The 17,391-nt window shown below is 34.9% G+C and overlaps 1 long non-coding RNA gene across 1 annotated transcript in view; it reads right to left on the reverse strand.

Annotated features, from left to right (window-relative positions):
* Positions 1-17,391, reverse strand: part of LOC145722638 (uncharacterized) — a 307,005-nt gene that overhangs the window by 129,787 nt on the left and 159,827 nt on the right. Inside the window, exon 2 of the long non-coding RNA XR_014147033.1 lies at positions 4,943-5,067. This is a non-coding gene — a long non-coding RNA (uncharacterized LOC145722638). The remainder of the gene's footprint in view (positions 1-4,942; positions 5,068-17,391) is intronic.

The raw sequence follows: 17,391 nt of genomic DNA on the forward strand, positions 1-17,391 counted from the left end.
TCTCACTCTAAGTATAATCTTTAAAAAAAAAAAAAAATCCCTCAGAATTCTCAAAGCATGGGACCTTCATTATATTGTTCTATCATAGAAAATAAAAAAGTCGGGGCACCTGGGTGGCTCAGTCGTTAAGTGTCTGCCTTCGACTCAGGTCATGATCCCAGGGTCCTGGGATCGAACCCCGCATCGGGCTCCCTGCTCGGCGGGAAGCCTGCTTCTCCCTCTCCCACTCCCCCTGCCTGTGTTCCCTCTCTCGCTGTTGTCTCTCTCCGTCAAATAAATAAATAAATAAATAAATAAATCTTTAAAAAAAAAAAAAAAGAAAAGAAAAACGTCTTTGATAGGAAAGAAGCCTGATGGGTTATTTTAATTCAAGTTTCACTATTTATAGACATTTCCATGATAATATGTCTGTCAGAAGGTTAATGTGATCAGCTGTGATCAGTTTATCTTCAATTTTTAGAAATCTAATAAAAAAATAAGAAGAGTTTGCTAACTACCTTAAAATTTAGATTTATTTCTTTGGAAGCTTATTGATTTTCTTACGCATGATAACAGAAATATTATCAAATAGTATGGAAACAGTGATGGAAAATTATATGTTTGGCCTTTTAAGTTTGAAATGGTTGTATCATGGTTAGTCGCTGAATACAGGTCAGTAAGTTGCAGGCAATGGCTGAGGCAACTTGGAATAGAAATTCATGATAACAGACCTTTTTTATTTTCAGATTTTTTAACTAAAATAATTCTTTAATAATTCATTTGATATGTTTATTCTGGTAGCATTTCCCTAAAATCTTGTAAGCAACAAAAAGTTAAATGAGTCGAGCTCATTATTTAAATAAACATTGAGAATTTTAGGATCCCTTCTTCTCCATTTAATACTTTTTCTTTTATTCTTTTCTTTTTCTTTTTTTTCTTTTTCATCTTTTACATACAAGACCGTCTGTTCTTCATTTTATGTAGCCAAAGAAAAAGCTTGGTTATACTGTGGTAACAAACAACTCCATAATCTCAACAAGTAATACTTTTTTTTTTTCCTGCTGCATCATTACTACCTCTATTTTAGTAGTCAGCTCCTGTCTTATTCTACGATTAGGCAGGCTAACTGACATATTGCAATTTGCTATTGTAAAAAGAAAGAATGTGGTGAGTCATGCACTGACTCTTAAGGCTTTATCCTCTCCGTGTACAGGGAGGCTAACTCTCTTCCATTCATGTTTAATCCACCAAGTTCCATGACCCTAATCTAAGGATTAGTGAAGAGCTACCTTACCATGGACCCATAAGGAAAATTGGAAATACTCGGTAAGCTGTACCAATGTCTACTTCTTGTCTTTAAAAAAAACATTCAAAATTTTTTAGTCAAAATGGATATACACACTGCAAAATTAGACATGTGTGATCCTTTTAGTAATAGAGTCATGGAGCAATTTGAATAATAGCTAAGCTGTTCTCAGTAAGAGTATTGCAGAAAGCTCCATGGATATGGCATATAAACTAGTTCTACAAGGACGGGAAGTAGCTGCAGAGGTACATGAGCAATCTGTGCTAGGAAGGCGCACGCACGATCATTGCAGTGTGAACGACAGACTAGATTAGAGTGAGAATGGAAGAATAAACTGTGAGAAGCCAAATGGCAATAGTTAATATGAAGGGCAGTGAAATGAAGAGGAAGTATAACATGGAAGATTGACTGAATTTGGTCTATAGTAGATAGAGAAGTAAGCAAGAGACAAAAATTCATTGATAAATACTGGTTATAGCTTGGGGGAGTGCTTCGGAAATGGAACCCTAGTTCAGTGATATAGTAATTGCTATATTATAAAAAAAATTGCCCATAGTCAAATGACATTAGAAAATATTTCACCTGGGCGCCTGGGTGGCTCAGTTGGTTAAGCGACTGCCTTTGGTTCAGGTCATGATCCTGGAGTCCCGGGATCAAGTTCCGCATCGGGCTCCCTGCTCAGCAGGGAGTCTGCTTCTCCCTCTGACCCTCCCTCATCTCATGTGCTCTCTCTCATTCTCTCTCTCAAATAAATAAATAAAATCTTTAAAAAAAAAAAAGAAAATATTTCACCTATGCTCTTCCCCCTTATAATTTCACCATAAGTATTTACCCATTAAGGTCATGGGAATTCTTACAATAAAGAAACATGTTTAACTCAACATTCCCAACTTGATAAGATTTTTTCTTTTTTATAAACAGCATCTCCTAAAAACCCATATACACAATGAAAACAGTTTAGAGGTTCTGATTTAGTACTGAATATGAGTTGTGCTTCCTGCTATGTGACTAGGAGTGTTTTGCTTAATACAGTTACACAAATGAAGTATCAATTTTCAAGGGGGAAAAATGAACACTACAGATGTGCTGAATATACACCATAGTCTTTATTAATTCATAAGTCGGTTTAGGATATTGCAAAGTTTCAGAGTTCTCATTATATGCTATTATTTTAAAAGTAGAAAAATTAGGAAAGATTTTTAATTTTTATTAATCTCAGTACATGTCCTGGAAATAACATGTTCTAAAATCAGGCTACTTCTTTGTTATTTGTGTGGACTTGACAGGAAATGAAGAAAAAAAATTAGCAGTATGGATTTTGACATTAGTTTTTAAATATTTATGTATGTATGTATGTAATCTCTACACCCAATGTGGGGCTCAAACTCACAATCCCAAAATCAAGAGTCGCACATTCCACTGACTGAGCCAGCCAGGTGCCCCTGATTTTGACATTACTTTTTAATGTCTAAATATCTCTGTCTATATCTATATAAAACATCTAAATATATATAGGCTCTATAATTAGAAAACATGAATAACCTGGGATCTTTCTAATTTAATAGTTTTTCTTCTTACCCCTTCTAATGTTAGTATTGTTATTGTTGTTGTTTTTGAGAATGATATACTGAATTTTGTTTCTATCAAGATTTCAGTTGTATGAAAAAATGACTATTTTAATTATCAAAGGTAACAAAAATCTCTGGCACTTTTTCTGATCCATGCTTGGATATATTAGGTGATCTAATATAGGTTGAATGATTAATTCATTTCCTCACAAATGAGTATGCAGGTGTTTAAATATAAAGGAGAATCATTTTATTTTCAGATCCATGCTATGTTAGGTCATAAAAGGTAAATATATTAATGAAAATATAATCTATTCTTGCTGTCATATATGATTATGCATACATATGCATTGAGTATATTGGCTCAAAAGGGATTATATGTAACACAGAAATTCATTATTAATTTATTTATTAAGAGTACATTTATCATAAATTTATCAGAAAAATAATTAGCAAATTCAACTACACCTACATTAATTCTCATCACTCAAAACTATATATATATATATATATATCCAGTTACTACTTTGTATTTATTAGCTGATATTCATGTTGATTCAACCTCTGTCCAATTGGATTTATAATTCCTTATGGTCATGAACTGAGTCTCTAGGCTTCAATATCCTATTAGATATATTTTCTCAGCACTAATAATTCTCATATTAACAACGAGGTCAAAAGGTGGATTAGCAAGGCTTGGTAGGTTGAAATATCCTTCTGCTCATTGTCTCCCCTTCTACTCCCTGTACTGGCAGATGCATTCTGCTTCATTCTTTTCTATCATTTAATAGTTTTAATTACCCAGTGAATTTTTTGTAATACACTGAAGAATACTATGACCGAGTGTAAAGGACTCTTGGGGGGGGTGGGGAAATCAAATATAATTGTTATGTAAATGAAGTGATAAAGGGTGTTTCTACACATCTGAAAAATTGTTTTGGGTACCAGATGACAGTATTTTTCTCTTTCATACCTTTTATCATTTAGTACTCCTCTGAAGCACAGTATTACTTTGTTTGCTTGACTCTGACCCAATAAAATATAGTCCCAATGAAAGAATTGAAAAAATTATTTGGAAACAATATGGGTGCATACAAGTGCACACACACACACACACACACATATATGTGGTATATACATACCACATAAGACTATAAATTAAAGCATGCTCTCTTGAAAGTAAAATGGCGAGATAAATATAATACTTTATACTACAAAGATGCCAGTTTTGAGCATCTAATTAGCTTTCTAATTTGGAACATACTGTAATTGGGTCTCCTCTGTTATGAGAGCTGAAATTGAAAACAAGTGTGTATTTCTAACATTTATATTCCTAAATTGCCAAACATAATTGTTTTTTTTTTAATTTCTGCAGGTAATTGACTTGTAATTTTTATGTTATTGCTATATATTTCTGCCTAGGAATCTCTTTATAATCCATGTCCCCTGCAAATTCTTCATTTCAAGGACTACAGAATGTTTTACAACATGAACTCACTTATATAGCTTCATGGAAATAGTATTGTCTAAAAAGGAGTCACTTTGTAAATCAACTAATAAAACATTTTAGCACACTTTCTTATGGTCCACAACCCTTTTTTATTATAAACTCACTACTATAAAATTATAGAGTATCTGGAAATAAAAACAGAATATGCAATCATTTCAATTTCTTGAGATGTTTAGATTTGTTTACACTAATATGTATATAATTTAAATTTTTTCACATTTTCAAATATAAAACCTTGAAGGAACTAACAAGTCTAAGAGAGGATGTTTACTCCTTGAAGACCCAACAGTTTGTGGATTTACTTCTTTACCTAAGATTTATTTAAGTATCAGATTGAATATAATTTATAATTATATTTTTAGTAATATGGAACAGCTGAGATTTGGTTGGTCATGCTACTAAAGAGCAGATAAAAAAGATAATTTGATATTAGAATATTTGACCAATAATGACTGAATGGGAGCCTGAAACAGGGAATGTCTAGAAAGTAAATATTGGTTATGGTAGGAAAGGGTATGCTACAGGAAAAAAAAAATTATTAGGTTAATTCTACAAAATCATTAATTATTTCTCACTCACCCATATATCCAATGCATGTTTGGCTGGTTCAGCTCCACAATATCATGAAGGATCCAGGAAAATGAAAGATGCTTTTGCTTTTATGTTGATCCATTATCTGTAAAGATGAGGTGTCTCTGGTCACTCTATCAGGGAAAGAGAGAGAGTCTCATAAATGATTTAGCCTAGAAGTAAGAGTATATCACTCTGCTTACACCACTATGATAAGAACAAGTAAGTTACAATGCTCTCTATCTTACTGAAAAAGTTAGAAAATTTACTTTTTCTGTGAGCCCAAAAGGAGAACCAGATGGGGATGAGCTCTGATTATATCTACCATAGGCAAATAGTCATACAGTTGACCCTTGAACAATACAGGTTTGAAATCCACAGGTTCACTTATATGAGGATTTTTTAATAATACAGTACTGTAAATTATTTTCTCTTCCTTATGATTTTTTAATAACCTTTTCTCTAACTTACCTTATTGTAAGAATACAGTATATAATACATAGAGCATACAAAATATGTGTTAAACAACTCTTTATGTTATCAAGAAGGCTTCCAGTCAATAAGTAGGGTACTAGTAGTTGGGTTTTGGGGGAGCCAAAAGTTATATGTGAATTCTTGACTGTGTAGGGGGTTGGTGCCCCTAACCCCATGTTGTTCAAAAGCCACCTCTATTCTCACAATTCCAGCTGACTAAATATGAGTGAAAATGTAACTCCACTAATTAGAATTATCTTTCTTCAGTGTATTTAGTGCGCTGACTAGTATCCCTCCAAAATCCATGTCCACTTGGAACCTAGGAATGTGACTTATTTGGAAGTAGATTTTTGTAGATGTTATTAGTTAAGGTGATGTCATACTGAATCGTAAATACAATGACTGGTATCCTTAAAAGAGGAGGGGATACCAGAGATACACAAAGAAAAAGGACATGTGAACATGTAGGCAGAGGGTGGGGTGATGGAGCTTCAAGCTAAGGATTACCCATAACCACATGGAACTTAAAAGGCAAAGGAGGATTCTTTCTTAGAGCTTTCAGAGGGAACACGACCCTGCTAACATTTTTTGGATTCTAGCCTCCAAAACTATGAGACAAAATGTTCTGTTGTTTTAATCCACCAACTTTGTGGTAATTTATTACAGCAACTCTCAGACTAATACAGTATATTTCATCAAATATTCAAAAACTCAATTTTATCTTGGTTTCCCTGAAAGCAATATTAATTTATTGTGAAGCCTCTTTTGCTTTCATTTGTATTTGGCACTCCTACTTCAACTTCGGATTTTACATAAAAAATTGTTGTACCTTCTTTTGGAAGAGAAAATTCTTCTTCCAAGTTTATTTTAATTAAAATGACTATCATAAGGGGTGCCTGGGTGGCTCAGTCGTTAAGCATCTGCCTTCGGCTCAGGTCATGATCCCAGGGTCCTGGGATCGAGCCCCTCATCAGGCTCCCTGCTCCATGGGAAGCCTACTTCTCCCTCTCCCACTCCCCCTGCTTGTGTTCCCTCTCTCGTTGTGTCTCTCTGTCAAATAAATAAATAAAATCTTTAAAAAAAATAAATAAAATAAAATAAAATAAAATGAGTATCATAATAGGATGAAAAGATTTAAAAGGATAAAAACCTAGAATCACAATTCTGCAGTTTTTTTTTAACCCACACAATGAACCATATCTGATGTGGATTAAATTTTAAAATATATTTAAGCAAAGATAATTATGTAATGTGAGAGAGGTGCTAAATATTGCTACAATGACAGTCATATTACAGTACAAAAATGTATCAAGTTAACACATTATAATCCTTAAATTTACACAATGTTATATGTCAAATAAATTAAACAACAAAAAAATGGTTACAGTGTTTCACATTGTGTAGGTGTTCAATAAAGAGCAAACCATGTTTAATTGTGATGCAATTAGTACAATTATGTATATGTTGATAAACACATAAAATACTATTAGACTTAGAAAAGCAGGGTTTTATTAGTATTTACCCCAAATTACATATGTGATATATAGAGCTAAGTACACTACACACACACACACACACACACACACACACAAGTACAGCTAAAACTGGCCTATCTCAAATAAGACTGGTATGTTGTATAAATATCAATATCCTGATTGTGATATTGCACTATAATTTTGCAAGATGTTACCACTGGGGGAAACTGTATAAATAGTACACAAGAATTCTGTATTTCTTCTTAAACAGAATATGAGTCTACAGTAATTTCAAAATAAAAGTTTAATTATAAAATACAGTAATAGAGCTACATTAAAACATATAATATTGAAAACAAACAAACAAACAAAAAAAGATGTTCCACAGATAACTACCTTTGGGAAATAAGGGAATGTGTGTGTGTGTGTGTGTGTGTGTTGATAGACATAGTAGTACTAATGCAAGAAAATCATTAAGAAATTTTTATGATATCTATTAAACTACTAAGAAAAGGTTTGAAAAATAATATTAAATTTCCAATAATTTCATTCATTCCATCAAAATTGCCAGTTCTAGTTATGATTGTGGACCACAGGACATGATCATGAAGATTCTATTTAGGGGCACCTGGGTGGCTCTGATGGTTAAGCATCTGCCTTCAGCTCAGGTCATGATCTCCAGGTCCTGGGATCGAGCCCACATCAGGCTCCCTGCTCAGCAGGGAGTCTACTTCTCCTTCTTCCTCTGCCTCTCCCCACTGTTCCAACTCTCTCTCTCTCTCTATCTGTATCTCTCTGTCTTAAATAAAAAATTCTTAAAAAGAAAAGAAGATTCTATTTAATTTTTTCCATGTTATTGATAAAATGTGATTTTTCCAAGCTAATTTAGTATTACTTTTTATGTTAATTAATAAAAATACCTTGCTGAATTTTAAAAAGGAAGAAAAATATGGAGGTGAAAAAACATTTTCCCTAAAGAATGATAAATGACTACAAACATTTTATCAGTGGTTAATATAATTTGTTATTTTAGCATTTGCATCTTAAAGCCTCAATTATTATTCTTAATGGCAATTTTAAGATTCAATATTGGAGAGAGTTCAAGATGACAGAGGACAAGGAAACCTTAATTTTGAGTGGTCTCAGGAATTCAGCTAGATAGCTATCAAATCATTCTGAATATCTTCAAACTCAACCGGAGAGCTAAGAATAGAACAGCTGCAACTCTACAAATAGAAAAGTGACCACTTTCTGCAAGGTAGGAGGTGCAGAAAAGTGAATCCAAGGTGATATATGGGAAGATAAACCTCAGAGGGGAGGGAGGCTCCATCAGCCACCTACTGGCAAGTGATATAGCAGCAGAACACAAAATCAGAACTTTTACATATCTGCTCTGGTGAGGGATGTTGCTCAGGCAGCTCAGTGGGGGCAGAACCTGAACTGGGACAGTGTGGTCTCAGGATCCTCGGGGTCACAGGAAGACCAGGGATGCCTGAGTGTGGCAGAGCTCCCAGAAGTTGGAGCAGGGAAGCCAGCTGCAAAGAGTGAGCCCAGGAGTGGGCTCTCAGCTCGGAGTTGCCATAAACCATGAACAACAGCTCAGTCGGGTGACTGAGCAGGGGCCCAGCAAGCACCAGAACCATGAAACCCCCATTTCTCCCCTGGGAACAGCAGTTCAGGAGCACACCACAGGAGTCTGCAGCATTTGGAGACTCGAAATAGGGTCATGTGCCTGAGATAGAAAAGCTCTGTCACAGGCCGAATGAGCATGGAGTGTGGCTGGAGACCAAGGAGACAGGAGTGACTGACTGCTTTTCTCTGAGGGCTCACTGAGGAGTGAGGCCCCAAGCTTTTGGCTCTGGGGCTGGAGATTGGGAGGCTGCCATTTTCATTCTTATCCCCTAAAACTGAGCAAAAAGCCATCAGGGAACAAAAGCCACATAGAGCAAAATGGAGCAGATTACTTAGCCTGGCTCCCTGACAAGGGCAGTGCAATTCCACCTGGGGCAAACACATTTGAGAATAACGCAACAGGCCCCTCCCCCAGAAGATCTATAAGAATATCCAGCCAAGACCTAGTTTATGGATCAATGAGAACTGAAAAACTCCAGCACTAGGGGAATACTGCACATAGAATTCATGGCTTTTCCCCCCATGATTCTTTAGTCTTTCAACTTTAATCTTTAAAATGTTTTTTTTTTTCCTTTTTCAACAAATTTCTTATTTTATCAACTCTTTTAAATCTTTTTTTAATTTTCATTTTTACAGTATAATCTATCCCTTCATTGTATTTAATCTTATGCTTGTATATATATGTTTTCCTTTCTTTACAATTTTGGGATGCAGTTTCTTCTAACAGACCAAAATATACCCAAAATCTAGTGTCTGGCTCTGTTCTATTCACCTGTCTGATCACACTATCTTTTTTGTTGTTGTTTTCTTTCTTTTTTTTTCTTTTTATTCTTCCTTTTTTCTTTTTTTTCTTTTTTTTAATCAAAGTCTTTTTAAATCTTCATCTTTACATTTACATTCTAGCCTTTTAATGAATTTAATTGTATTTTTGTATATATAAGTTTTTCTTTCTTTACAATTTTCAGATGTAGTTTCTTCTAAAAAACTGACCAAAATACACTCAGGAGCTCTGGTTCATTTTTCTTTTCTTTTCTTTTTTTTTTCTTGTCTTTTAATTTCCATTTTTACAGTTACATTCTATCCTTTCATTGTATTTAACTTTATTTTTACACATATATATGCTTTTCTTTCTTTAAAATTTTGGGATCTAGTTTTCTAAAAACAAACCAAAATAAACACAAAATCCAGTGTATTGCTATGTTATGCTCACCTGTCTGATGATATTCTATCTCTTTGTTTGTTTTTTGCTTTTGTTGTTGGATTATTTTTTCATTTTTCCCCAGTTTAGGGTCTCATCTGATTTGTTTAGTGTATATTCTTCTGGAGTTGTTGTTGCCATTTTAGTATTTTGTTCTCTTGGTCATCTATTCTTCTCTGGACAGAATGACAAGACAAAAAAACTCACCTCAAAAAAGAGAACAAGAGGCAGTACTGACTACCAGGGACCTAATCAGGTTGGACATAAGTAAGATGTCAGAACTAGAGTTCAGAATAACGTTTATAATCATACTAGCTGGGCTTGAAAAAAGCATAGAAGACACTAGAGAATCCCTTTCTGGAGAAATAAAAGAACTAAAATCTAACCAAGTCAAAATCAAAAAGGCTATTAATGAGATGCAATAAAAAATGGAGGCTCTAACTGCTAGGATAAATGGGGCAGAAGAGAGAATTAATGATATAAAAGACTAAATGATGGAGAATAAAAAAGCTGAGAAAAAGAGAGATAAAAAACTATTGGATCATGAAGGGAGAATTTGAGAGATAAGTGATACTATAAAGTGAAACATTATTAGAAAAATTGGGATCCCAGAAGAAGAGGAAAGAGAGAGAGGGGTAGAAGGTATATTGGAGCAAATTATAGCAGAGAACTTCCTTAATCTAGGGAAGGGAACAGCCATCAAAGTCCAGGAGGCACAGAGAACCCCTCTCAAAATCAATAAAAAACAGGTCAACACCCTGACATGTAATAGCGAAACTTACAAATCTCAGAGACAAAGAAAAAATCCCAAAAGCAGCTCAGGACAAGAGGTCAGTAACCTACAATGTAGAAACATTAGATTAGCAGCAGACCTATCCACAGAGACCTGGCAGACCAGAAAGGACTGGCATGATATATTCAGGGGGCTAAATGAGAAAAATATTCAGCCAAGAATACTTTATCCAGCTAAGGTGTCATTCAAAATAGAAGGAGTGATTAAAAGTTTCCAGGACAAACAGAAACTGAAAGAATTTGTGATCACCAAACCAGCCCTTCAAGAAATATTAAAGGGATCCTCTAAGCAAAGAGAGATACCAAAAGTAACACGGACCAGAAAGGAACAGAGACTATATAAAGTAACAGTCAGTTTACAGGTAATACAGTGGCACTAAATTCGTACCTTTCAATAGTTATTCTAAATGTAAATGGATTAAATGCCCCAATGGAAAGACACAGGGTATCAGACTGGATAAAAAATCAAGACCCACCAATATGCTGTCTGCAAGAGATTCATTTCATTTATTTTTTTATCTTTTTTTTTTTAAATTTATTTATTTATTTGACAGAGAAAGACACAGCAAGAGAGGGAACACAAGCAGAGGGAGTGGGAGAGGGAGAAGCAGGTTTCCCACAGAGCAGGGAGCCCAATGCAAGGCTCAATCCCAGGATCCTGGGATCATGACCTGAGCCAAAGCCAGACATTTAACAACTGAGTCACCCAGGTGCCCCAAGAGACTCATTTTAGACCGAAAGACACCTCCAGACTTAATGTGAGGGGGTGGAAAACCAGTTATCATGCTAATGGATACCAAAAGAAAGCTGGGGTGGCAATCCTTATAGCAGACAAATTTAGATTTTAAATCAAAGACTGTAATAAAAGATAAGGAAGGACACTGTATCATAATTAAAGGGTCTATCCAACAAGATCTAACAATTATAAATATTTATGCCCCTACATGGGAGCAGCCAATTATATGAGCTAATTAATAACAAAATCAAAGAAACATATCAATAAAAACACAATAATAGTAGGAGACTTTAACACCCCCCTCACTGCAATGGACAGATCATTTAAGCAGAAGATCAACAAGGAAATAAAGGCTTTGAATGATACACTGGACCAGATGGACTTCACAGATATATTCAGAACATTCCATCCCATAGCAACAGAATACACATTCTTAGCTAGTGCACATGGAACACTCTCCAGAGCAGATCACATACTGGGTCACAAATCAGGTATCAACCAGAACCAAAAGATTGGGATAATTACCTGCAGATATCCAAACCACAATCCTTTAAAACTGGAACTGAATCACAAGAGTAAATTTGGAAAGAACTCAAATACATGGAGGTTAAAGAGCATCCTACTAAAGAATGAATGGGTCAACCAGCAAATTAAAGAAGAATTTTAAAAAATCATGGAAAAAAATGAAAATGAAAACACTACTGTTCAAAACCTTTGGGATGTAGCAATGGTGGTCCTAAGAGGAAAGTATATAGCAATACAAGCCTTTCTCAAGAAACAAGAAAGGTCTCAAATACACAACCTCACCTTACACCTGAAGGAGCTGAAGAAAGAAGCAAATAAAGCCTAAACCCAGCAAGAGAAGAGAAATAATAAATATTAGAGCAGAAATCAATGAAATAGAAACCAGAAGAGCAGTAGAACAGATCAAAGAAACTAGAAGCTCCTTCTTTGAAAGAATTAATAAGATCAATAAACCCCTGGCCAGATTTATCAAAAAGAAAAGAGAAAGGACACAAGTAAATAAAATCATGAATGAAAGAGGAAAGATCACAACCAACACTGAAGAAACACAAACAATTATAAGAACATATTATAAGCAAGTATATGCCAAAAAATTAGGCAATATGGAAGAAATGGATGCATTCCTAGAGACTTATAAACTACAAAAACTGAAACATGAAGAAATAGAAAACCTGAACAGGTCCATAACCAGTAAGGAAATTGAAGCAGTAATCAAAATTCTCCCAACAAACATGAGCCCAGGGCCAGATAGCTTCCCAGGGGAATTCTACCAAACATTTAAAGAAGAAATCATACCTATTTTTCTGAAACTGTTCCAAAAAATAGAAATAAGAGGAAAACTTCCAAACTTTTTCTATGAGGCCAGCATTACCTTGATCCTGAAACCAAAGACTCCAGAAAAAGAAGAATTACAGATCAATATCTCTGATGAACATGGAAGCAAAAATTCTCACCCAAAATACTAGCCAGTTGGATCCAACAGTACATTAAAAGGATTACTTACCACAACCAAGTGGGATTTATTCCTGGGCTGCAAGGGTGGTTCAACATCCACAAATCAATCAATGTGATACACTACATAAATGAAAGAAAGGACAGGAACCATATGATCCTTTCAATAGATGCAGAAAAAGCGCGTGACAAGTACAGCATTCTTTTTTGATTAAAACCCTTCACAGTGTAGGGATAGATGGAACGCACCTCGGTATCATAAAAAAAAAAAAAAAGGCATATATGAAAAACCCACAGTGAATATCATTCTCAATGGGGAAAAACAGAGATCTTTCTGCCTAAGGTCAGGAACACAACAGGGATGTTCACTATCACCACTGCTGTTCAACATAGTACTAGAAGTCCTGGCCTCAGCAATCAGACAACAAAAAGAAATAAAAGGCATCTGAATCAGCAAAGAAGGAGTCAAACTCTCACTCTTTGCAGATGACATGGTAATCTACGTGGAAAACCCAAAAGACTCCATCCCGAAATTGCTAGAACTCATACAGGAATTCAGCAAAGTGGTAGGATATAAAAATCAATGCACAGAAATCATTGCATTCCTATACACTAATGAAATAGAAGAAAGAGAAATTAAGGAGTCGATCCCATTTATAACTCTACCCAAAACTATAAGATACCTAGGAATAAACCTAACCAGAGAGGCAAAGGACCTATACTCAGAAACCTATAGAACATTCATGAAAGGAATTGAGGAAGACACAAAGAAATGGAAAACATTCCATGCTCATGAATTGGAAGAACAAATATTACTAAAATGTCCAGGCTACCTAGAGTAATCTACACATTTAATGCAATCCCTATTAAGATACCATCAATGTTTTTCACAGAGCTGGAACAAACAATCCTAAAATTTGTATGGAACCAGAAAAGACCCCAAATAGGCAAAGGAATGTTGAAAAAGAAAACCAAAACTAGTGGCATTACAATTCTGGACTTCAAGCTCTATTACAAAGCTATAATCATCAAGACAGTATGGTAATGGCACAAAAACAGACACATAGATCATTGGAACAGATCAATGGAACCCAGAAATGGACCCTCAACTCTATGGTCAACTAATCTTCAAAAAAGTAGGAAAGAATATCCACTGAAAAAAGACAGTCTCTTCAACAATGGTGTTCGCAAAATTGGATAACCACATGCAGAAGAATGAAACTGGACCACTTCCTTACATCATACACAAAAATAGACTCAAAAGGGATGAAAGACCTAAATCTAAGACAGGAATCCATCAAAATCCTAGAGGAGAACACAGGCAGCAACCTCTTTGACCTCGGCTGCAGCAACTTTTTGCTAGACACGTCTCCAAAGGCAAGGGAAACAAAGGCAAAAATGAACTATTAGGACTTCATCAAGATAAAAACTTTTGCACTGCAAAGGAAACAGTTGACAAAACCAAAAGACAACCGACAGAATGGGAGAAGATATTTGCAAATGACATATCAGATAAAGGGCTAGTATCAAAAATCTGTAAAGAACTTATCAAACTCAACACCCAAAGAACAAATAATCCAATCAAGAAATGGGCAGAACATGTGAACAGACATTTCTCCAAAGAAGACATGCAAATCGCCAACAGACACATGAAAAAATATTCAACATCACTCAGCATCAGGGAAATACAAATCAAAACCACAAGGAGATATCACCTTACACCAGTCAGAATGGCTAAAATTAATAAGTCAGGAAACAAGAGGTGTTGTTGAGGATACAGAGAAAGGGGAACCTTCTTACACTATTGGTGGGAATGCAAGCTGGTGCAGCCGCTCTGGAAAACAGTATGGAGGTTCCTCAAAAATTTGAAAATAGAGCTACCCTATGACCCAGCAATTGCACTACTGAGTATTCACCCCAAAAATACACATGTAGTGATCAGAAGGGTCATCTGCACCCCAATGTTTATAGCAGCAATATCCACAATAGCCAAACTATGGAAAGGACCCAGATGTTCATCAACAGATGAATGGATAAAGAAGATGTGGAATATACAACGGAATATTACACAGCCATCAAAAAAGGAAATCTTGCCATTTGCAAAGACGTGTATGGAACTAGAGGATATTATGCTAAGCAAAATAAGTCAATAAGAGAAAGGCAATTATAATATGATCTCATGGATATGAGGAATTTGAGAAACAAAACAGAGGACCATAGGGGAAGAGAGGAAAAAATAAAACAAGATGAAGCTAGAGAGGGAGACAAACCATAAGAGACTCTTAATCATAGGAAACAAACTGAGGGATGCTGGAGGGGAGGGGGGAGGAGGGATGGAGTAACTGGGTGGTGCACATTAAAGAAGGTACGTGATGCACTGGGTATTATATAAGACTGATGAATCACAGACCTGTACCTCTGAAACCAATAATACATTATATTTTAATTAATTGAATTTAAATTTTAAAAAATGAAAAATAAAATAAAATTCAATATTAGTGCCAACATTTAAATTTCTATTACTGTCAAATTAAATATACTACTCTAAAAAATAAGTGTGTGTGGATTTAGGTTGAGTCAGTTCCTACAGAAGATCATATAATAAATAGTAACGTCCTTCTTGCCCTGAGTCTACTGCTTACTCTCATCTAACTTCCAGAAACAATAATTTTTGTTTTATATTTCAAATTTTTCATTTCTAGCTTCTATAACTCTAAATAATACATAAACATGAAGTGTTACTGGTTTATTAACTTTAATGAACAAAAGAAGAGGTTATGCCCATACAAATTCTTTCATCACAAATTTTCATGCCCCAACTTCAAATTTGGTATATTTGTATTATATACTTTATATATATACACTACATATGTAAACCTCTAATTCTTAATTTATTAGCCTAAGGGTATCTCTTGGCTTTTCATTATGTAATATGACCATCTTAGCAGCTATTGCCATTACCTCCATCTGCCCACCCTATCACAAATTTTCCCCTTCCAATATTTATCCCATTTAGTACTATATTTTTGAGGTACAATACCTCAAAAAGTTCTATAAGTTAAAAACCAAGAACTGAGGTATGTATTTTCATAACTTTGTAAATTCTTTTTTTTTATAGAGCCAAGAATGCACTAGGATTATTTTTGTCTCTCTGATTCCAATAACACAATTTCTCTGTTATGCAATGGAAATGAGTTCCAGATCAAAAACTCTTACCTTTCCTCATGTTCCAAAAGTCATGCCACATTTTATTTTGGACTACTGTTTGGACAATTTGGACTATTATTTTCTTGTATTTGACTTTCCCCCCATATCTATCAATTTTTGTTCTTTTCTCTTATTGAAAAGATGGATTTCTAAAGACAATTCCTTTCAAAACAACCCTATGTTTTGAGCAGAAATGGGGATAATATCCGTGGCGTGGTGGAGAGATTGGGACTAATTAATGCCGTTTCTCTTTATAATAATATATGGTTGGCCATATGTTATTATCTATAATATCAAATACTTGTCTAGGTCTCTTTATCACCTACCAATTGCAAGGCTAGGTCTTCTGGTATTTTGCTTAGAAGATGGGTTTTCACACCAAATATGTATTCTCAAAAACTTTTATCCAATGATACTAATTATGATGATAATTTTTGAGAAATTGTGATATCTGTGAGAAGAGAAAACAGACTATCATGTGAAAAATGATGGCTAAATATACCCAAAATATACTGCCTCCAGATTTTATAAATAAGTCAGGATCTCTTTTTATACTTTTATATTATAATTATTTATTAAACATAATGCAGTTATGATTAAATTGAGTAATCAGTATTTACAGGCTATTTCCTCTCTAAAAGCATATGTTGTCTCAATATTGCTTACCATAATATCTTCACATAATGATAGGACATTTTCCTGATAATTTTTGGGGGGAATAAAAAGATGAATAATGAGGCAAGGAAGGGGTTGCGTGATGTTTAAGAATACAATTATATAGAAAAGACCCCAAATCGCCAAGGAAATGGTGAAAAAGAAAAACAAAGCTGGGGTCATCACGTTGCCCGATTTCAAACTATATTACAAAGCCGTGATCACCAAGACAGCATGGTACTGGCACAAAAACAGACATAGAGACCAATGGAACAGAATAGAGAACCCAGATACGGACTCTCAACTCTATGGTCAAATAATCTTTGACAAAGCAGGAAAAAACATGCAATGGAAAAAAGACAGTCTCTTCAATAAATGGTGCTGCAAAAATTGGACAGGCACATGCAGAAGAATGAAACTCGACCATTCTCTAACACCATACACAGAGATAAATTCAAAATGGATGAAATACCTCAATGTGAGACAGGAATCCATCAAAATCCTAGAGGAGAACATGAGCAGTAACCTCTTTGACATCGCCCACAGCAACTTCTTTCAACATACATCTCCAAAGGCTAGTGAAACAAAAGCAAAAATGAACTTTTGGGACTTCATCAAGATAAAAAGCTTCTGAACAGCAAAGGAAAAAGGCAACAAAACAAAGAGGCAACCCACAGAATGGGAGAAGATAGTTGCAAATGACACTACAGATAAAGGGCTGGTACCCAAGATCTATAAAGAACTTCTTAAACTCAACACCCAAAAAACAAATAATCAAGTCAAAAAGTGGGCAGAAGATATGAAAAGACACTTC

This window comes from Leptonychotes weddellii, chromosome 7, assembly GCF_054177405.1.
Source record: "Leptonychotes weddellii isolate Sample4059 chromosome 7, ASM5417740v2, whole genome shotgun sequence".
NCBI classification, from domain to species: Eukaryota; Metazoa; Chordata; class Mammalia; order Carnivora; family Phocidae; genus Leptonychotes; species Leptonychotes weddellii.